This window comes from Tenrec ecaudatus, chromosome 4, assembly GCF_050624435.1.
Source record: "Tenrec ecaudatus isolate mTenEca1 chromosome 4, mTenEca1.hap1, whole genome shotgun sequence".
NCBI classification, from domain to species: domain Eukaryota; kingdom Metazoa; phylum Chordata; class Mammalia; order Afrosoricida; family Tenrecidae; genus Tenrec; species Tenrec ecaudatus.
The window spans coordinates 154,422,316-154,445,420 of NC_134533.1; the positions used below are offsets into that span (position 1 = coordinate 154,422,316).

The 23,105-nt window shown below is 46.2% G+C and overlaps 1 protein-coding gene across 5 annotated transcripts in view; it reads left to right on the forward strand.

The window, feature by feature from the left end:
* Positions 1-23,105, forward strand: part of KCNAB1 (potassium voltage-gated channel subfamily A regulatory beta subunit 1) — a 460,831-nt gene that overhangs the window by 403,093 nt on the left and 34,633 nt on the right. The gene's annotated exons all lie outside the window — the stretch shown is intronic.

Here is a 23,105-nt window from a genome sequence, read left to right on the forward strand (position 1 = left end):
ATTGGCATCCGGTCCTCATTTTTACCCTTCCCTCCCCGCTCCCCACTCCCTCGTGAACCCTTGATACTTTATAAATTATTATTTTGTCATATCTTACACTGCCCGACGTCTCCCTTCACCCACTTTTCTGTTGTCCATCCCTCAGGGAGGAGGCCACATGTAGATCCTTGTAATCAGTTCCCCCTTTCCAACCCACTCTCCCTCTACCCTCCCAGTATTGCCACTCACACTGCTGGTCCTGAAGGGATCATCTGCCCTGGATTCCCTGTGCCTCCAGCTTCTATCTGCACCAGTGTACGTCCTCTGGTCTAACCAGACTTGCAAGGTAGAATTGGGATCATGATAGTAGGGGAGTGGGGTAGCATTTAGGAACTAGAGGAAAGCTGTATTCTTCATCGGTGCTACATTGCACCCTGACTGACTCATCTCCTCCCCTAGACTCCTCTGCAAGGGAATCTCCAGTGGCCGACAAATGGGCTTTGGGTCTCCACCTAAAAGGGTCTTCTGGTTGAGAATGACTCTGGGTCTGATGAGTTTTCGATCTGCAGAGTGGCACTCTGAACAGAGGTTGGTCTTTGGGGGGTGTGACTGCTCAGACGAGGGTGCCTATTGGCCATTGCGTTGTGACGCTGAAGCATCTGCAGTCTCTTATCCCCTTTCTTTTCTTTTTTTTTTTTTAAACAATTTATTGGGGCTCATACAATTCTTATCACAGTTCATACATATACATACATCAATTGTATAAAGCACATCTGTACAGTCTTTGCCCTAATCATTTTTTCTCCTCTTTTTTTTTTTTACATTTTATTAGGGACTCATACAACTCTCATCACAATCCATACATATACATACATCAATTGTAATAAAGCACATCCATACATTCCCTGCCCCAATCATTCTCAAGACATTTGCTCTCCACTTAAGCCCCTTGCATCAGGTCCTCTTTTTTTTTCCCCTCCCTCCCCTTTCCCCCCTCCCTCATGTGCCCTTGGTAATTTATACATCGTTATTTTGTCATATCTTGCCCTATCCGGAGTCTCCCTTCCCCCCTTCTCTGCTGTCCCTCTCCCAGGGAAGAGGTCACATGTGGATCCTTGTAATCAGTTCCCCCTTTCCAGCCCACTCACCCTCCACTCTCCCAGCATCGCCCCTCACACCCTTGGTCCTGAAGGTATCATCCACCCTGGATTCCCTGTACCTCCAGCCCTCATATGTACCAGTGTACAGCCTCTGTCCTATCCAGGCCTGCAAGGTAGAATTCGGATCATGGTAGTTGGGGGAGGAAGCATCCAGGATCTGGGGGAAAGCTGTGTTCTTCATCGGTACTACCTAGCACCCTAATTAACCCATCTCCTCTCCTAAACCCCTCTATGAGGGGATCTCCATTGGCCGACACTTGGGCCTTGGGTCTCCACTCTGCACTTCCCCCTTCATTTAATATGGTATATATATACATGTATACATATACATATATACATATACACACATATACACATACATACACACACTTATATCGTTGTTGTTTTTTTTTTTTGCATTATGCCTTATACCTGGTCCCTTGGCACCTCGTGATCGCACTGGCCGGTGTGTGCTTCTTCCATGTGGGCTTTTTTGCTTCTGAGCTAGATGGCCGCTTGTTCACCTTCAAGCCTTTAAGACCCCAGACACTATCTCTTTTGATAGCCGGGCACCATCAGCTTTCTTCACCACATTTGCTTATGCACCCATTTGTCTTCAGCGATCCTATCATGGAGGTGTGCAGTCAATGATATGAATTTTTGTTCTTTGATGCCTGGTAACTGATTCCTTCGGGACCACTCAATCACACAGGCTGGTGTGTTCTTCCATGTGGACTTTGTTGCTTCTGAGCTAGATGGCCGCTTGTGTATCTTCAAGCCTTTAAGACCCCAGTCACTATCTCTTTTGATAGCCGGGCACCATCAGCTTTCTTCACCACATTTACTTGTTCACCCACATTGGCTCCAGCCGTTGTGTCGGGAGAGTGAGCATCATAGAGTTCCAATTTAATAAAAGAAGGTATTCATGCATTAAGGGAGTGTTTGAGTAGAGGCCCAAGGTCCTTCTGCCACCTTAATACTTGACCTATAAATATAGACACATAGATCTATTTCCCCATCCTCCTATATATATTTGCATGTACATGTCTTTGTCTAGACCTCCATGAATGCCCTTTGACTCCTAGCTCTTTCCTCCATCTCCCTTGACTTTCCTCCTGCCCTACTACCATGCGTCGTCGCCACCTTTCTTTTACAATTGTTTTAAAGACTAGGCAGTTTAAGGTTCTCCCTGTGGAAGCTTTCAGGATGCTCTGAAAACAGGATTTCTTCGACTTAGGATTAATCCCAGAGCCTGTGTAGGTCGGTTGAGAAAGAAGATCATTTGGGAGGACAAGACGCCAAGGGGGCGGATGATATTTTAGCTAATTGAGTGATAATCTAGGGAGTATCACTTGCCTGAGGTGACTGAGTAGGAAGAGTCCTGGGAGGAAAAGCAAAAAGAAATATGCCACTTCCTTGAAGTCTATTATTTGGATAGATTTCCAGCTTTTAAATAATTGAAGCAGTGTGCGAACATAAAAGTACTCTGCAGACAGTTTCATCCCTGACAAGTCCCCTGGCATCTCTGGGCCATGTCGTAAATCAGTGTCTATGAAGAGCGTCCGTGGTGTCTAGGCTGTATCCAAGCTTTAGCAGCTCTAAAGGACTGGGGTGGGTGTGGATTTTCCACACATTGCATTTCTGCACACACACGCCAAATATGGAAACTCTTTTCTAATGCCATATATATATTATAGATAGATAGATAGAGAGAGAGAGAGAGAGAGAGAGAGAGAGAGAGAGAGAAATGTTAAGATGTATAAATCCAATTTTCTATCTTAGGTTTTCTGCTGGGAAAAGAGGTTTTTGCTAGAAAGTAGCGTTAGAGAGTCTTAGAGCATAAGTGATTATCCACAAAACTGACATAAAGATGGATTGTTTTTTGTCAAAGTAAAATGATCTATTTGATAAGGCAAACCATAAGCATTTTATTAGGACATAAAATATTTGTTGCAAGGATAATAAGATGTCACACTGTTCTCAGTGACACATTGAGACAGGTCTACAGCCATGTAGTGAGCAAAAGTCTCAAATTAAATGTGGGGGGTCGCGGAGGGCTGGGCTATGAAAGGTTGAAACTACTTCCCATATTAAGGCCTCGCGATAGTTTTCTTGTTGAAACCATGACCTTTACAACAATACCTAATGCAGAAAAGCTGAGCATCTGTGACTTCTCAAGGGCATGTTGCCTGTCCCACCCCGACTTTCCATTTTAGGGGCATATTGTAGGCTTCGCTCTAAAGGGAACATCGCCATTTACATTATGCTAATGAAAAAAGAAGGGAGCGCAGGAGACAAACTGTGTGATACTAACGAGAAAATGGTGTTTCTTGGACAAGCATTGGCTTTGCCTTAAAATTTTTTAGGAAGGACCTTCATGCTTAAAATATACGTACATGTGGCTGCTGATGGAATCTGTAGCTGCAACCAGGTCTGGCTTCTACTCCCACTGGAGAAATTGTACACGTCTCCTGAGTTTCTCATGTGACATTCCGCCAAGCAGAATAGGAAGTTATTTGATCATGTGTCATGGTCCAAGTTCAATAGCCTGCTGAACAGCTTCTCGTAAAGGACTCATGGGTGTATATGTTGATCAGGTCAAGGAACGTGGCCTCGAGCGGCAATCAGTTACATTGTCTGTACTGCAGGAGCATCACCGTCACCTGCACACAAGGGGAGCCCCGCCTCAGGCAAGCCCATCACACTTCCAAGACTTACACCCCTTGGAGGGCTTTGCAGGGGCATCCATAGGCAATTCTTTAAGCAAGGCTTGGCCCTGATCTAACGGGCTTCCAAGCGCTCCCTAGCTTTCAGAAAATCTGTGTCCTCAGACTTAGTATACCCTCCATGGGCCCAGTGGAAGCAACAATTTGTATGTAGTCATTAAAAAAGCATCTTGCACCTTCAGTCTTTCTGCTTTGCTATAGCAGGAAAAAAAAGAGTGCTGATCTTGGGTGCTCCTGGAGAGAGGATGCTGGAAACAAAGAGATAAGGATTGGCAGGTCCCCGGGGTATATTTGCTGCCCTTAAAATGGGGGGATGGTCTCTGAACTCTTTCTGGCTTCATGAGTGTGATTGAGTTATTTTTGCAATGATTTCACAAATCATATGTGTGTGTGGAAGCACAAGTTATACAAATCCCACAGAGTTTACCTTAGGAGGGCTATTAGTACTTCAAAAACCCGTCCATGAGGCAAGCATTCTGGATAAGTAAAATGACCCTGAAGTGCCTACACTAATCCTTTGTTAGTCAATGATCCTCACCAGCCTTTAATTAATTGTTCCTTTTGTTCTCTGAATATCGTGACAAAAGCATCACAAGATATTTGCCCACTTGATATTTTCGTGTGCCTTCATTTATTTAGTAATGACAGAAGAAAAATAAAAACCTAGGACCATTCATCTACATCCCTTGTTTGAGCAACTCACATTGACCCCTTTAGGCGGCACTGCACCCATTTCCATTTGATATAAGTGAGGTGACCAGACGCCAAAAGCCAAACCCACTCTTGCAAAGTCAAGGCCATGGCATAACAACCCTACAGGACAGAGGAGAGCTGCCCCGGGGAGTGTCCAAGGCTGCCCATCACTTCTGAGGCAGACGCCACACCTTTCTCTCTCAGTGGCTGGTGGATTCAAGTCCCCAACCTTTTGGTTAGCAGGGAAGGCTTTAACCACTACCACTTAAGAGGGGTTGTCAAAAACATTCCTGCAGGTCCGTTCCTTAGATCTACAGGGCTTGGTACTGAGCTGTATGTGTGAGACTGAGTATCTCACAGTAGATCACCTTCTTGGCTTCCACCATTCCTTATCTGCCCCATGTAGTGCATAGCACAATGTGCACAGCCTTGTTTTGCTGAAATATCCATTTTAAACCTGAGGGGACTTTCCTAATGAGCGAGCTTAGTCCCATTCAGCCCTGGCTTGTCTCCCTCGCTGATTACCAGATAGAGAGGAATTCTAAAATGTGGGGGCACCACCGAGTCTCCAGACCCCACATACGCAAACATTCTCAGAGGTCACGTGTGCCCACATGGGATACCTCTACATCACATTTTAAAGGCTTTAGATTTAAATGGCATTGAAATGCAAATCTAAGTCAATTAATTTGTACCATTACAGAACGTTAATTGGGAGCATTTCTAAACTAAACCAGGATGAATTCCATCCAGTTTCCACATATCATACAGCAGCCAATTGAGCTGGACAAAGATCAGCTGCACCATCTTCATAATACGGTGGCGTCCCACCTTCAGCGAGTCGCCTTCTTGTCTTGCTTACAAAATCAATAAACAGAGTGGGTCCCTTCCAGGCATAACTGTGTATTCCACATGCACCGCGGTGGAGAGTGATGGGCGGGACACCTCGGGGTCACCAAGATGTTCCTGGCAACAGAGAGGGACATGGGTACTTTGTTCCTCTCTGTCCTTCTTGTTTGTTTTTCCTGGTTCCCCTCATAGTAAGTCACTTTTCTCCCACAGCATCTGCCATGCCATCTGTCTCTTCTACAATATCTGGCATCAATGGCTTGCTCGCCAATTCTAGAAAAAAACATCCCTGCACCCCATTTCTTCTTTCTGGTGGCTTCATCCCAACAGATTCCCTGACAGCTCCTTGTGCTTGGTGACACTCAGATGCATAACTCTCTTAAGCACCATAAATTGTCAGTTCTTCTTGGAAGTTCATTTTAGACAGGAGGAAGTTCATTCCCACACGAGTCATGCCAGGCATGGAGAGACATGGCAGGTGCATATCTCAGGAAGTGGGCTAGGAATTTTTTCTGGCTGGGTTTCCCGTCCCCCTCGAGTGCCAGCCTTGTGTCTTCCTGTGTACTTTGCTCCCAGCTCCGAGAGAGCAGGGAGCGCCGCAGTCACAAACAGCGGTGGTCAGCTGTGTGTGCTGTCTTAACAACAGCCCAAAGAGGGGGCTTTCTTAGTGTGACAGCATAATAAAAGGAAAAAGACACTAATTTATTGAGTAAAGAATGATGATTTTTTAAATGAATTTAATTTTCATTTTAAAAATACTTTGAATTGAACTGTTTTACTTTTCATCTCGTACTTCTTGTCAAAACCAGTTAATGTCAAAAAAAAATCCCTGAGTCACTATATACTGCAAATATTCCCATCCTAATGACAATTTAGTTGGTTTTTTTTCTGCTAGTAGGTCAGTGTGGGCTTATAAAACATTTTGTTTCAAATTAGAGACATAAGACTAAAGTTTGCTTTACTTAATTCTTGTAATCTGTGTCACATTACACAATTCATTCCATAGATTCATACTTTTTCTAAGCCATTTTTTAGTGCTGTCCTGCACTCTTGGCTTGATGCCCAGGCGTCTAGGATGCTGATAATAACCAGGAAAGACCAGAAAGCAATGAGGGGTGCTACAATACCCCAAGTTTCTGGTGCTTTGCCAATCCCGGAAGCACTGCACTGGAATAAATATCATCCAGAGTAAAGTTCTGAGAAACCAAAACTCAGAACTATGTGTTTGCTTTCTGGTTGAGTAGCCACATTAAACAAATTCAAAGGGCATTATAATCATACATTTATTTGACCAATATATCCAAATTTTCATCTCAACATATGAGCAATAGAAATATATTTAATGAGATATTTGACATTCTTTCCCTCATAGTCCTTGCTATGTATTTCTATTATTTGTTGTCTTTCATAGGGAAAATTTACTTATACCTCAATTTGAACTATTCCCCATTTTAAGTGATCACTAGCCACATGCATCTAATAGTTCCTGTATTTCACTACATAGGGCTGTAAAATACATATCCAGCTTAGCTGAGGCCCAAGCACATCGTAGGTGCTCAATTAGTCTTTCTTGCATGGATGGAAGGGTGGTTGATTGGATGAATAAGTACCAGAGTCCTTGAATCAATGAAGCTCTAAAGTCAAATGGGTTCCACTTAATTCTTCTCCATTTGAAAACCTATTTGGGTTTTCTAGACTCTACACAGAGCCCTGGTGGCCGGTGTGCCACAAATCAGGCCCCTCACCACAAGCTCGGAAGTTAGAAGCCAGCATCCTCTCCACAGGAGAAAGATGAGGCTGTTTGCTGCCAAAAAGCTTTAAAGTCTCAGCAACTCAAATTGCCGGCTATCCTCTGTCCTCTGGTTTCACTCTGAATCGCAGTGGCAGTAGGGTTTCAACGTCTGCAGTCATTCATTCCGGCATGTGACCTCGTTCAGCATATTTCAAGTAATGTTAAAAAGAACAGATTGTTGACCCAGGCCGTGCTTCCATACCAGTTCTTCTCGTCAGTAATACATCTAGCATCACATACTGGTCTCTCCAGAAATCTGATTGATACCTAACCTAAGGTGACCAGATTTTAACATTGGTAAAGCGGGACACCATTGGTAAAACTCATATCCTGGTGAAATAGCCACATGGAAGCCGAAAACCGTCTACTCTAGCTTGTCGGCATTCTTTCCCAAAGTTGGGACTTTTTAAAAATGCCGTGGAATGCGGGAAATTTTGTTTAAAAGAGGGACGTCTGGTCACCTTAACCTAACCGAGCAGAAATAGATAGATGGCCGATTCTGTGTCCCTGACTCTTACTATATCAAATTTAAATCATCTAACGCATTCTGTTTGTGACTGGCCAGGCTGCCTCCCAGAGCTTCTAGCACCCATCTGATCCGTTTCAGCTCCTGGCTTGAAAAACCAGGGTAGCTGATTTTTCTGTAAATTAGTTTAGAGAGAACGATGCTCATGTCCAAGAAGATAAGCCAAATCCTACCGTGTCGGTGGCGAGGGGGGTGGGGAGTGAAATGTGTTCAAATGTTACAAAAATCGCTATTATTCCCATTTGCCTGCAAACTCATCAAAACTGTACTGCTACTACAGGCTTATCTTTACAAAAATTAGTCATGTCCCCAAAGAAGTTCATTTCATCCATTCAAAGAAACAAGCTTGGAGAAAGGATGAGTGAACTTCAAGTTCAGTGGGATGACTCAGCTTGTTAGAGCAGCTTCAGCTTCTGTCCATTGTGGGCCTGCTTCTCATTGGAGCAGCACTCTGCATAGTGGACTGGGCCAGTCAACCAAACCAAAACTCAAACGCACTGTCATCTGGTCGACGCGATTCATAGGACTCTGCAGGTAGAACTGCACCTGTCAGTTTCCGAGGGTGGAACTGTCTACGGGAGGAGAAAGCCTTATCTTTCTCCCGCGGCTTTCAAAAGCAGCTTCCAGTCCAGTTTTACCACCAATGAGAGGAAGTTACCATCCTCACCTGGTCAAATTCCTTCCCTGAAAACGGAGGTGTCCCTTAAAGCAACACGCGGGTGAGCCCACAACGTAGGTACAGCACCTTACAACAGAGACAAGCAAATAGAAGCCCCCACCCTCCAGACGTCTCATCATCACACGCACATGAGCGCTCCCTCTCCACCGCTCTCTTCTCAGGAGTCATCTTGGGACCTAACCCAAGGCCCTGAAGGGTGAATATGATAAACGTCATATGGAGGTGACCAGCCTACGGTGTCACCCGAGACCATGCAGGAATTGACTGCCCGTCATCATGCAGCAAGAGCACGTGACACAGTTCACACACCCTTCACTCTTGCGCTGCTGCCCTGGGTTGGCTGAATCTTCCGCTGTTTGGGGCTGTCAGAAAGTCACTGCAACTCCTAGCGACCCCACGCGTGCCTGATAGAGCTGCGCGGTTGGTCTTCAGAAGCAGATCACCAGACTTGCCTTCTGCGGCATGGCAGGGGCGGTGTCGAACAGCAAACCCTCTGGCTAATGGTGGAGCTTGACAGTTGATGTCACCCAGTGACTCCTACAGTCTTTGTGGTTGTTGTCGTCGTCAGGTGCTGCAGCGTGTACAGTTCGGATGCCCAGCCATCCCATGTCACAGAGGAGAAGTGGCCCATTAGCTTCCTAGGCAGTTACGTGGATGGAACTTGATGGCCAGGTCTCCCTCTCTTGAGAGTCCTGGCTCTGACCTTTGAGATTAGCAGCTGAGCATCTCCCTGCTGCACTACCAGAGCTCCCTCTTGCCTTTTACCGTCTCTGTGAGGCTTCCAGTCTCATTGTAAAGGATCCCTGGTGGTTCCATGGCTCAGGTGCCCAGCTGCAAACTGAAAGGTTGGTGGTTCAAACCCACCAGTCACGCCACAGGAGCAAGGTGTGGGAGTCTACTCCCCTAGATTTGCAGCCTTGGAAATACTGTGGTACAGTTCCACTCTGGCCCGCAGGGTCTAACGAACTGGAGTCCACTCACAGAAGTGGGTGCAGGCTCATTCAAAAAGTGTTCAGGGTGAACTAAGACCACCACCACCACCTTCTGTCTGTATGCCATTTTCAACAGACACAGTTGTGCTGTTAACCGATTCTGGGTTGTTCTCTAATTCTGAAGTAGTCTTCTCCACAGAGTTCAGTTTCTCTGATTTGCCAACATACAGATTGGATAACTACAGTGAGAGGCTGCAACCTTGACCCACACCTCTCCTGATTTTAAGCCGTGTAGCACGCTCCTTGTGCTCTTTGGATGACTGTCTTTTGTTCTATGTACAGGTTCCACAGTAGCCCAGTTAGGGGTTCTGGAACCCCCATTCTTTGTAATGTTATACATTACTTTGTTATGATCCAATGAACTGTCCTTTGGACAATATTATAAATTATTGACAACAAATATTATAAAACAAATATTATAAATTATTGACAACACCACCTTGTTTGCCTTAAATGAAGATGACTTGAAGTGCTTATTAATGAGAACCGAAGACTACAACTCAATGGAAAGAAAACAATAGTCCTCACAGCTGGGCCAATTAGCAACATCATGCTAAACCAAGAAAATATATAATTGTCAAGGATTTCTTTTATTTAGATCCACAATCAGTGTCCATGGAAGCAGCAGTCAGGACACCAAACAACATATTACACTGAGTCCATCTGCTACAAAATGTCACTTTACAACTTTACAGTTTCTGAAAGCAAAGGTGTCACTCCGGAGCCTAAGGCATGCTTGAACCAGTCCACAATTCTGTGTGTGTGTGTGTGTGTTTATAAAGTGTGTGTGTGTGTGTGTGTGTGCTTGCTTTGAACAACTGCTGCTTATCCACGGGTGTCAAATTAAGGAGACAACAGTGGCTTTAACATTTGGGGGGGGGGGGGAACAAGGAAGTCGTTTCTGAAAACTGAAGGAAACAGTGTGCAGAGAAATACGATCTTAGCTTTCTGTGACAAAGATTAGAAGAAAGTGCCAAGGTGATTATCTGATAACTTTGCTGATCTCTTTTGCCTGGTAGCTCTGATTCTTCTTTCTTTTCCTTTTGATGGTGAATTAGATCAAGGTTTAAAGAGCAACGTAACTTATCCAGATTCCTCACAGCGTTTCTTTTCCCATTCCCCCTAAACCCTAAGGACTGTGCTTTGTGTACATGCTGCCCTTTGGTCAGGTGAGGTTGGTTATTCTGAAGTGTGCATACCTCCCTATGTGAATGTTCCCCTAGAGACCTGATGATGGAACCACGGGGAGTGGGGAGCAGTGAGAGGGGTGAATTCAGTTCTAATCCTTAAGGGTGGATAAGGAACATAGTCTTGGGGGTCCCACCAGTCTCTGTCTGACCAGGAATCCTGGTTCTTTTATCATCTTGAGTTCCATTCCATATTTTTCTCCCACTCTTTCCAGGAGACTCAAATGTGATCCCTCTCAGGGCATTTGGTAGGGCAGCAGGCACCAGCTATTTCTTCTAGCAGCAAGGTTGTAGACATTGATAAGCCATGAGTCTTCAACCACCTCATATGAATGTGAACACTGGACAATGAATAGGGAAGACTGGGTGCACTTGAATTGTGTTGATCATAATATTGTATTGATGAATAATAATTATGATTATTATAAATTATTGACTGTACCAGGCATTGTTAGAAAAATAAACAAATCTGCCTTGGAAAAGTCCAGCCAGGATTCTCCTTAGAAGCAAAGACGGCAAGACTTTGAAGTACTTTGAGCATGTGATCAGGAGGGACCCGTTCATAGAGAAGCACATTGTGCTTAGTGATGTAGAAGGTCCTCAAAAAAGAAGACCCCAAACAAGGCAGGGTGGCTGTACCACAGCCCTGAAGGTCAGGACAGCACAGACCAGACAGCGTCTCTCTCAATGCCATAGACTCGCTCTAAGAGTCGGGATCGGCTCAGTGGCCCCTGCCCAAGAGCACTCATCTGGTGCCTTTCTTTGCGTTTTCTCAGAAAAATCAAAGATTCCCAGCCATGTTCCCGAAAGTCCCTGTTGGAAGAAAAGCTCCCAGAGAAGGATATGCTTATGTTCCTGCAATTTAGCTCCTTCCTACATACCTCTCCACCTCCCACCCTTTCCTGCTTTTCTCTCTTCCCATCTTCAGGCAACAGTGAAACCAATGGGAGCTGAACCTCATCATTAGTGAGACACAGGAGGAGGAGGGAAGGGTCCCTTATAGATGGTTTCTCTCCTCCCTCCTTAGTTGTTTCTAGGTCAAGGCTATGAAGGGGGCGGAAAGGGGGAGGGTGAATGAGGAAGAATGCTTCCTCCACTCGGCACAGCTGTCAGGTGAGACACGGCTGCCTAGTCTTCTGGGACTACAGGTGTGTGACTCATGTGAACTTCCTTGTGTATGAGTTGTCATCTTCCTGAAAAATATCTGGAGTTGTGACAAGATTTAGCTCCATGTTCTGAGAGACGTCAGCGCCGTCTCCAGAGAATTTATTTCTCTGAATTCCTCGCTGTGCTGCGGCCAGTCTGCAATGACACCTGCAGGACTCCCACCTGGCAGCTCCGGAGTGCTGCCAGGTGGGGTTGTGGAATTTTCTTTCTTTTTTCTGTTGTTTTTTGTTTAATCATTTTATTGGGGCTAGTACAACTCTTACCACAATCCATACATCCGTCCATTGTGTCAAGGCCAGCTATACATTTGTTGCCATCCTCATTCTCACAAAACATTTTCTTTCTACTTAACCCTTGGTATTAGCTCAATTTTCCCTCCCTCCCCCATCCTCCCTCCCTCCTGAACCATTGCTAGCTTATAAATAATCATTATTTTGCCATGTCTTACACTGACCGATGTTTCCTTTCACCCACTTTTATGTTGTCCCTCACCTGAGAGGGGGTTGGTTGTGGGGTTTTTTTTTGTTTCTTTTCTTTTTTTAATTTTTAAAATCATTTTACTGGGGGCTCATACAACTCTTATCCCAATCCAAACATCCACCCATTGTGTCAAGCGCATTTGTGTATTTGTTGCCATCATCATTCTCAAAACATTTGCTTTCTGCTTGAGCCCTTGGGATCAGCTCCTCGTTTTCTCCCCTCCCTTCCCAATCTGTCCTAACATCATGAACCTTGATAATTTAAAAATTATTATTATTTTGTCATATCTTACACTGTCCGATATCTCCCTTCACCACTTTTCTGTTGTCTATTCCCCAGGGAGGAGGTTATATGTCGATCCTTGTAATCGGTTCCCCCTTTCTACCCCACCCTCCCTCCACCCTGTGGGATTGTTCATCGTGCTTCTTACAACCCGCTGGCATCGAGCCCGCTCCCACTCTTGGCACCCCATGTTCCAGAGTGGAACTCTGCTCCACAGTGTGGGTGTCAGAGCCGTGATCTTCCCCAAATCGGATTCCAAGGCTAGACAAATGGGTACCTCCAAACCATTGAGTGTGATGCATGTTCTCCTGTGTTTATCCTTAACAACCAAATAAAATACGAGTCTAGGGAAACATGTGGCAGCTAGCGACCATTCGTGTCTTCTGGGCTCATGGTAGTGAGACTAAGAGTTGTTGTGTTGTTGTTGTTGTTGTTAGCTGCCAGCGAGTCAGTTCCGACTCATAGTGACCTGTGCACAAGAGAACAAAACACAGCCCCAGTCCTGCACCCTCCTTGCAACCGGCGTGTCTGAGGCCGTTGTTGCGGCCCCGCGTTAATCCATCACCTTGAGAATCAGCCTCCTGTCCAAGGACTCACGACTTAAACAAGCATGGCGTCTTTTCCCAAATACTGTTCTCGCCTGACAATCTGCCGATTGTACATGAGACAAAGTCTTCTCATCCGCCCCTCTAAGGAGCATTGTGGCTTCACCTCCTGCAAGGCAGATTTGTTTGCTTTTCTGCAAGTCCCTAGACCTTTCAATGTCCTTCATCTGCAATGATTCAAATGGAATCATTGCCCAACTTCCCCTTGCATATGAAGGGATTGAAAATAGCATGTCTTGAGGTCTTTGGTTCTCAATGTGCCAGCTTCACTTTGTAATATGGTAGAGAGGTCTTCGGTGGCAAACTTTCCCTGCAGTAAGCCTTTGACTTCTTAGCTATCGTATTTATGGGAGCAGATGGCCAGGCCTTTGTTCACAGTGCTGCCAGGTGGGTTTGAATCACCTACCTTTAGATTTTAATAGAAGAACACAAACCAGTCGCACCACCCGAAGACCTTAAGTAACAAAAGCAAACTCTTTTTAGAAGAAAAAGAGTGAATCCTTTCATGGTTTCAGTACTATCAGGAGACACTCAGGTGTCAGGGCAGGATCCTTGTCCAAAGCAGAAGGATTCCTCTTTTACAAACTGACTGTAGTGGCATTGACACAGAAACAGCAGGCTGCTAACCGAGGGGACTGGTGTCCTGTAATCTACTGAGGACCTAACTTTAAGCTTAAGAGATGAAGGTCTCAACCAAGCATGTAAGGAAATTGCACAACTCTGGGATTTTAGTTGCCTTAGGATTGTTTGTTTGTTATTAAATTTATTTAATCTTCATCTTGCAGGGATGTAAGGTCCAGATTTAATTATTCTCAATCCACAGATATTTTAATGAGGTGAAATTTATTCACTGTTTCCTAAACCCTATAGAATATGTCATATAATTTTTGTGGCCGCTTCCACCCTTTCATCGGGATAGAAACCTTCTCTTTCCTCACTTCCAGTCAGTATTAAAGAGCCCTGGTGGCATAGTATTTACACATTGGGCTGTTAACCCCAAGGTCAGCAGTTCAAAACCACCAGCGGCTTTGTGGGAGAAAGACAGTGCTTTCTACTCCTGTAGAGATTCCGTCTCAGAAACTCACAGGAATAGCTCTACCCTGCCCTCTGGAGCTACTATGAGTCAGTATTGACCCCATGGCAGTGAGCTTGGAAGTATTTCAAAAACAAAAACAAAAAAAATGCATTGTCATCAAGTCAATGCTTATCGTGACAGAGGAATCATGTTATATATGTAGCATATGCTCCAGGAAAAGGTGTCACTTGATGGCCCATTTTCCACATCGTGATTTCGTAGAGAGTGTCAGCAGGCGGCTGGGGGTCTAGGTAGGGAGACTGGAGGTATTGAGAAGAGGAAACAGGGAACTAACGAGAACAGAGAGGTGTTGAAAGATAAGCGAGCTGTGCCTTTGCCTGGGGAAAGCTCCTGTCCATTCTTATCTAGATATAAAATGAAGACTCACCCTCCTGAGAGAATTACAGGGTGCTTGTCTGGTGAGGGAAGAAATCATCTTTGAAAATGTACCTCTCTTTAACTAGTGAAAATGATCTACATTGAGCATTATGCTTTTTTATAAACTATCTACATGGAATCAAACTGATGACAGCCCTGGAAAGATTGGCCAGCAGAGTTTCGGGGGGCAGGGAATTCATGCAAATAAGGGGAGAAAACTCAAAGGAGGAGCAGTCGGATAGTGGCATAACTCCAAGCCTGGGACCAGGGTCCCTATATTGTACGTGCAGAAACTGTTGGACCGGTGGGGGCTTTGCTTGGTATATTCTCAACCACGACAGCGACTACAAGATAAATAAAAGTTATCTACACAATGGGTCTTCAAAACATTTATGGAGAAATTCTATTATAATTGCACTCCATTTGACACAATGTCATGAAGTGCTCTGTATATCATCTTTTAGCAACAAAAATACAAGGGGTCACCCCCCCCAAATACAAAGTTTTGTATTTAAATTTTTTTACAAAACAACCTTATCACCTATAAAGCACTCTCCATGGCACCTAATGCATTGGTCAAATCTGTGATTCCATTCTTGGAAACACTTTTTAAACTCATCTCTTTGGATGGCAGACAGCACCTCCCTCATTTTTTTTCTTCACCTCTTCTATGTCCTTCAAAATGTTGTCCTTTCATGTCCCTCTGCATTCATGGAAACAAAAAGAAGTCCCTCAGAGCAAGGTCAGGTGAGCAAGGTGTGCAGGACAATAGAGGCATGCTGGTTTTTTGCCCCAAACTAGCACACTGAGATGGTGCATTGTTGTGGAGGCAAAACCAGTCCCCCGTCTGCCATAAATCAGGCCTTTTTGTCCAACACTGTCATGCAATCTTTTCAGATCCTCTAACTAGAAAGTCTGATTAACAGTCGGACCTGGTAGAACAAACTACAAACACACTACAAGTCAACATTTTCTTCCATTCAGGAAGTTGACAGACATCCAGAATGAGGTTCATCATCAGTCAACATTTTACCTCTGTTTAAACGAGAAAACCACTCACACACTTGAGTGTTTCCCATAGCTCTGTCCTTGTTAGTCATGTCCAACATCTCAACAGTTTCTGCAGCATTTTCCCTGAGCAAGAAACACTTCACAGCCACGCATTATTCCCTTAAATTGGCCATAACAACAACAGCAACAATGAGGTTCAAGCGAAACTGCTTGTGCAAAAAGATTCACTGTGACCAGAGAGACCGATTTCTCTGTTTTGTTTTGTTTGTTTTGGCACCCCTTGTACGTACACAGTTTGGCATCCTGCCTTCTGGTGGGAACTGAACGAGGAATGAGCAGGTTTCCCAAGACAGCCCGAGTCTGTCGGGGAAGCATCAGCAAGTCCAGGCTCTTACCTTCAGGGAGCTAGCTATTCTGCAAGTCTTTACTCAGAATCAGTGACCACTGAACTCCTACAGAGGCCTGAGGTGCAAGCAGAGCCAAGGCACAGTGGTCCTGAACTCCTTGATTGACTTGAGGGAAAGAAGTCCTGGAGCAGAACCACCCTGGAGAGGTCTCAGAAATGCTCCTTTTCCGGAGCTCTCAGAAAGGAAGAGGGCCTATGTCCAAGGGCCGAGGACAACTTTGGAAATGAAAAAAAAAAAAGATGAGGCCTGATCAGAAGTAGCAACTAAATGAAATGAACCTGATTTGTCTTTTTTTTTTTTTCCAAGTTCTGCAAATGTATCTTTCAGGTTCTGAGGTTTTAATCTGTTGGGGGGAGAAGGGGGAAACAGTGAGCGGTCCAGAGGGAGAGGAGGTTCACAGGGGGAGATAGGAAAATGGCAAAGCACTGCTGATTCCAGACCAGTGAGTCTCAGCCTAAACCTCCACAAGATAGGGATTGGGCTGAGGGTGCAAAACCTTTACCAGTTCTGCAAGGCCCCTGGGTGACACGATGGTGAATCCTCAACTACTAAACGAAAGGTTGCAAGTTCAAATCTTGCCAGAGGTGTCATGAAAGAAAGGCCTGGTGTTCTGCTTCTGTAAACATTACAGTCCAGAAGCCCCTGCAGAGCATAGCACTGCTGTGTAACACAGGAGGCTTCCGGCGATTGAAACGGACCCACAGCAAGGGGGTTGAAGTCGGGTTTGGGCTAGGTTTGCGATGGCTTAGGTTTATATAGGTTAGGTTTATAAAGCAATACCTCACTTTGGCGTTTAGGACTGCTTCTCGATAACTGTTTTAGTTTAGGGCCCGTGGACATGAGCTGAAATAAAACGTAAAGGTGTCTCCTTCCAATAGCCTCACCCACATTTCAGAATAGGGTCTAGAATCACACCGAGGCAAAGTTCTAACTGTCTCAGGTCAGAGAAAACCAGTGTCCCTGCAGACCCTGGAGAGCAGAGGAGCTTAAGCACTGAGCTCCGAATCAAAAGGTCGGGGCACTCACGTCCCCTGGGGCCACCTTAGCTGAAAGGACTGGAAATCGACTTCTGAACAATCAGCCAGCAAAATCCCTATGGAGCTCAGGTGTGCTCTGACCCGCTCAGAGAGGCCGTAAGTTGGAATCCAATTGCCGGATTCAGCTTCAACAACTTCTTCCTTTTCCTCCTTTTTCTCCTCCTCCCCCTCCCCCTCCGTTTCTTCTCCTCTTTGCTTGGAGCACATAGGTCTTTCTAGTCTCCTGAGTCTGGACTGTCTGATCCGGAATCTCTGAGACAATCTCTACTCTCGAACCCGCCCTCATGAAGACCACTCTTTCTCCAAGCTTCTACACGCCAGGGAGGAGCAAACAGATAGCTCCTTTGTCCCATCGTGGACAGAGCATGAACTCTCAGCAGCACCCTAATCAGTGCTTGGGGATGGGTAAGACCACGCATAAGTCACCCTGCACCCATAAATATGCACTGGGGTCATCTACGTAACTACTCTGTTTCTGCCCCAGTTCACCTCCTCCGACCCTGTGCCATGTTTGAAAGCCAGATAAACTAGCTGCTGACGTCTTGCCCAAATAACTATCTTTCACAGCTCTGGGTTCTTGGTCTACAAAGTGGGCATGGAAACATTACCCTCCTGAACAGTTGTTTTAAAAACTGCCGACTCCGCCCCTTCCTCTGCACTGAGGAAACAGAGATGGCATGGTGTGTTAGTGACAGTGTGAGGGCAAAAGCCAACGTCTCTGGAGTCCCAGTGGGTCTTCTGTGAGGCTCTCCTGGGACCCCATACTAAGCATGATGTCACTCCATGGGAGAGTCAGAGATTACCACTCCTGTCCTGTGAGAAAGAATCGTCCTCCGTCTCCCGGGACTAGCAGAGCACTGAGATAGGAGTCTCACAGCCAGAAAGGAAGTGGGTTGGTGAAGATGAACGTCTGAGTACCAGCACAACATGTTTCTTAAGTTAATTAAGTAAATAACCTGCCAGTCAAACACAAAACAACAAAAGCCCACCCAATGGTTTCAAGTCTTATGGAATAGAACTGCTCCAAGGGGTTTTCTCTTAAGGATATCGCTGGTGGCACTGTGTGAAAAGACTGAACTGCTAACCACCCACCAGGTCGGTAGTTCAACTGCTCTCCTAAAGACTTGCACTATAAATATTCAGCCCCAGAAACTCCACGTGGGGTCTCAGTGAGTTGGAATCAACAGCACGGCAGTAGATCAGCTTTGAGGGGAGCCTTTCCGGAGAGCAGATCCCCAAACCAGCCCTTTGGTCGGTAACCACACATCCCTAACCCTTTCGCAACAACCAAACCAAAAAAATAAGCTTACTGCCATCGAGACAGCCATTGCAACTCAGAGAGAGCCTAAAGACAAAGTAGAACTGCCACGGTGGGTGTCTGGGGCTGTGAATCTTTACTGGAGTAAAAAAATCTTCTCTTTCTATCATGGGTGGGTTGGGGTTGATGGGTATGAACCTCGGACCTTGTAGTTCGAAGCCCAACACATCACCGCACCAAAAATTAGCAAGTGATTAGATAGGAAATAGCTGGTTTGTACCAATATCTAGATCTATTTTTTGCTAACGCTTTCAACAGCTCCTCTAGTGAAACACTAATGCTTGCTTTGCACCAATACCCCACCCTCCAATCTCCCACCCTCAGCTCTAAACAGGAAGGATCTACTACCCATTAGAACAAACCATATGACATTGCTAATATTTAGCCATTTGGAGATTATTAAAAATGGTAACTTCTTATGGTTAACTCTAATGTCTGTGAATTAACCTATGACCTGTTAATGTTTTAGTCAAAGTTGTCCCTTTGCATATCAGGAATTTTATTTTTTTACATTAAACAATGACAACACACATGTACAGGACCTCTGGAAAATAGAGAATGCAGGTACTTCTCATTCCTCCACAGAGTGCAGTGATCATCTCGTCGGTTTGCTCTTACCATTTTGCAGGCATCTTGGAAACATTTATCATTGTTCGTAAGACGAGTTTAAATTAAACATTAAAACCATTAACTTCTATCCCATTTCCTCATCTGGAACGAGAGGACATTACCCTAGATGACCACGAACGTTTCCGTTAGAGGGTTGTTGTTTTGGGGTTTTTTGGGGGTTGTTTTAGTCTTGATGGCCAGAGTAGGAGCCCTGGGTCCCCAGTGGGTCAAGCACGTAACTGCCAAACAAAAGGGCCGTGGTTCCAGTCCACCAGCCCCTGTGCTGGAGAAAGCCGTGGCAGACTGCTTCTGTACAGATGCACAGCCTTGGAAACCCGTGGGGCCAGTTCCACCCTGCCCTACAGGGTTGTTAGAGATGTTTGGTTTTAGGGCTAGATTGATGTAAGTGCATCTTGTTCAAGTAAAACAGCTCGCTGCATATCCTTATAAGGAGTCCTGGTGGGGCAGCAGTTGGGGCTAACAAGTGCAAAGTTGGTGGCTCACACCCACAAGCTACCTGCCGGAGAAAGCCCTCCTCTAGTAAAAAAACAACAGGCTAGAAAACCCTGTCTTAGAGTCGAAACTCTGCTCTGTCTTAGAGTCGAAATAGCCCCTGGCAGTGCATTTGATGGGCTTTTAACTGATTGTTTATTGTTCGTGCTTTTCAGCTATCTGCGTACAACTTTCAAAGTTCCGGGGAACATTTCACATAAACAGAGGTTTGATGTGAGCAACCTTTTTGGTTTTTTTGGCTTGAGGTCAATTTTTTAAAAAGTATTGATAAAAATGCTTCTTCCAAAATAAAATTACCTGGCCCTTTGATATAAAATGTGTATTCTTAGACGTAAAACCTCTTGCCATTGAGTTGATTCTGACTCATTGCCACTCTAACTAGGGTTTCCCAGGCTGTAAACCTTTACAGAACCGAGAGCCTCATTTTTCCCTCAGGAGCCATTGGTGGGTTTGAACCACCAACTTTGCAGGTGGCAGTCCAAAGTGTACCTGAAAGAGTCACCAGGGCCCCTTACGTTCTTAACTAGAGATGACCTATCTGGACAATTATAGAGCTAGTACAGGACTTCAGGGTTTCGTTTTGTTGGGCACAAGGTCACTATGGGTCAGAACCAACTCAATGGCACCTGACAACTAACAATGCATTCTTGAAAGAAGAATGTCATTTCCCATCACTAATATTAACGTACATAGACCAAGAGGCAGTCACTCGAACAGAACAAGGTGCTACTACGTGGTTTTAAATGAGGAAAGCTGTGTGTCGGGGCTTGTCCCTTCATCGTGCCTTTTGAATCTGCATGCTGAGTAAACATGCTGAGAAGCTGCAGCATGAAGAAGAACGCAGCATCAGGATGCAAGGACGGCTCACTGATGAGCTGTAATTGGCAGGTGACAGAACTTTGCTTGCTCAAGCACTCAACCGATAGAGATCAATGGCTGCAGCCTTCAGGACGGATTACACCTCAATAAAGGAAACAAAAATGCTCACTCCTGGCCCAGTACACAGCATCAGCTTCTAGTGGGCTCGATCATGGCTAATGGAGCAAAACTGTACCTGCCACATTATTGTTATTCTTTCGACTGGGTGATGTAGAACACTAGCCTGGGTAGGAAAAACTCCTGGTTAAAGTCCATAGTGAGCCCCCAGGAGCCCGATGCATGACACAGCTTAAGCCCCACTGGGAAGAGGGACCCATGCCTCACCTTTGAGCGGAACACCATTGTCTTTAACTCGGTTGGCCAAGAGATACAGTTGCTGTGGAAGGAAATGTGCCGGCTGCCCTAGATTCCTAAGAGGGAGATTACTCTCCAGCAGGGCGCCAACCTCGCGTTCGTCCCATTCCAGCTAGCTTCTTGCTTCACTCTTATTTGCTTTTAAATCCCCCTTCATTTATGGTACTACGTCATGGCTGGCCTCATTCAACAATCTGGTGTAGGCAGTTTTTCCTCAAATTTGGCATTGGGTAGCTAATTAAAATAATACAAAAGGTCTAGGACCATTGAATCAGGCTATCCCGAACACCGGTATTTTTATCAAATTTCCAGGTGGCTTTTGTTCAGAACTGTGAGGGGCGATAGGGAGAGAATGAGAACACGACTCTGCATATACACTGCAGCAAATAAATCAAGTAAGGATTAAATTGCAGTAAGGGGCATTTAGATTAGATGAAGGAAGCGTGAGGGCAGGTTCCTGGGCCCCCTGGGTTCGTGGTCCGAAAGGTCTTCTGTGTCCTCACGGCGTCTTCATTTCTAACAAGATCCAGCTTGAGGCTGCTGCGGGTGGTCCAGAGAATAACTGGTGCTGACAAGGGCAGTGGCTGTCAACCCTGCCTGTCCCCCGGACTCGTCTGGGTCTTGTTTGTTCTTTGAATATTGGTGGCTGAGCCTCGCTTAGTAGGGGTTCAGTCATGTGCAGGTAAGGGTCGTTTTTAAAGCTTGGTGGTGTTTCCACTCTGCTGGAAGCATTGCGATCCCCCTATGTGAAGGCTCCTAGGAGAAGCTCGGGAGTCGGGTCGGGGTCAGGATGTTGAATTCTGTCCAGGTTTTCCAGGTTGGGTCAGATGTGCCATGTGTCCTTTTACAAAGGTGGGTAGATGCAATGCGCCGATCATCTTTCTGACATCCTTTTGCCCTCCTTTGGACTCTTGGGTGCTTTTAAAAGGCGGGGTATTTCCATGATACTCTAAACAGCTGTATCTTGGCTCATATTTGGGGCTGAGACCCACATGATCAGCAGTTCCAAACCACCAGCAGCTCCGCAAGAGAAAGACTGGGCTCTCTACTCCCTGCCACAGTCTCGAAGGCAGCTTTGGATTTCTGGGGTTTTTGGTGAGGATTGTTTTCTTTGGGGGGGTGGGGGCTTGGGGGGGGGGGTGGCGTGGATGAGTTTTTCCTTCAGCAATGCTGCCCTCTAGTGTCCTCACATAATTGTTTGAAAAAAGCCTTCACTTGCAGCCTGGTTATTTCCAGATCGAGGGCTAAACAGTTCGCGGGAGTCGTTCTCTGACAGTAAAAAGAAACAAATACAAGGGCTTATTCAGATTAGACGCGCTTCTAATGGTGGTCACGACGCTGCCCCGAGGACCTCGGTGTCCTGCCATCTCTCCTGCTTTCTGGGCTGCCGCCTCCTCCCAGGACAGAAGCCCCTTCCCCAGCCCTCTCGCTCTGCCCTGAAGGGGCAGCAGCCAGACTGGACCCAGACCGACCCGGGGACCCTGGGGGGTCCCGGGCAGGCTCTTCCCCCGAACGTTTGCGGCGAAGCAAATCAGCGCTCTCATTTCTCCCCGCCCGGCGATGCCGCCCATCCATCTTGTCCCCCACGTCTCCGTCACACTGGCAACCACCTCTCCACTGCAGGTGCCTGTCATCGCCCCCCTCAGGCCATCACCGTTCGCCCTGTGCCCCGCCACCCACTCCATCTCTCGTGCTGAAAGCAGCAGCCTCCGTGGACCGCAGGCGGCCTTGGCCAGACTCTTTCTTCCTCTGCTCCAGGGGCTTCCCAACGTGAGCAGAGTGGTCTACACAGGCTCACACCCACCCCGCCCCACCCCATCTGCCTCGCCCTTGCTCCCAGGCCACCCTGACGCCGTCACTGCTCGTCCCTCGGTCCAGAGGCCCCGTGTGCCCAGGTGACACCGACGGACAGGTGTCCTTTCGTCGTGGATGCTCGTCCCCGCTCCCAGTGGTCCCCTGCCTCTAGATTGATTCCGAGACACCCCTCCATCTGCTTCCTCCGGGGCCTGGAGCAAAGGCGGAACTACGCTTCCCCTTTCTCCTCCAGCCGCTCCCAGGGAGCCTCAGTCGCCTCCATGAATTCTCATACAGTCAGCAGGATAGGATTTTCTCTAGCCAGTCCACCCAGGCCCGGTTTCTCCAGCTCTCTCGGTCACCGCTTCGACCGGGCATCTCCATTTAGGCGCGTGCAGAGCGGAACCCTGGATTCTCCCACCGCCTAGCTCCCAGCCCCAGAGCCCATTCTTCCCTCAGTTTCCCTGGCTCCAAAATGGCTAGGTAACTGGGAGATTAAATGGGTGTCCTCGGTTCTTCCCTTTTGCTTACAACATTCCATCCGTCTGCAAGTTCTGTGTGTTCTACCTCCGAAAGCGATTTTAGCCGATCCACTTCTCTCTGCCTTACCTGCTCCCTTCCTAAAGATCTTCCT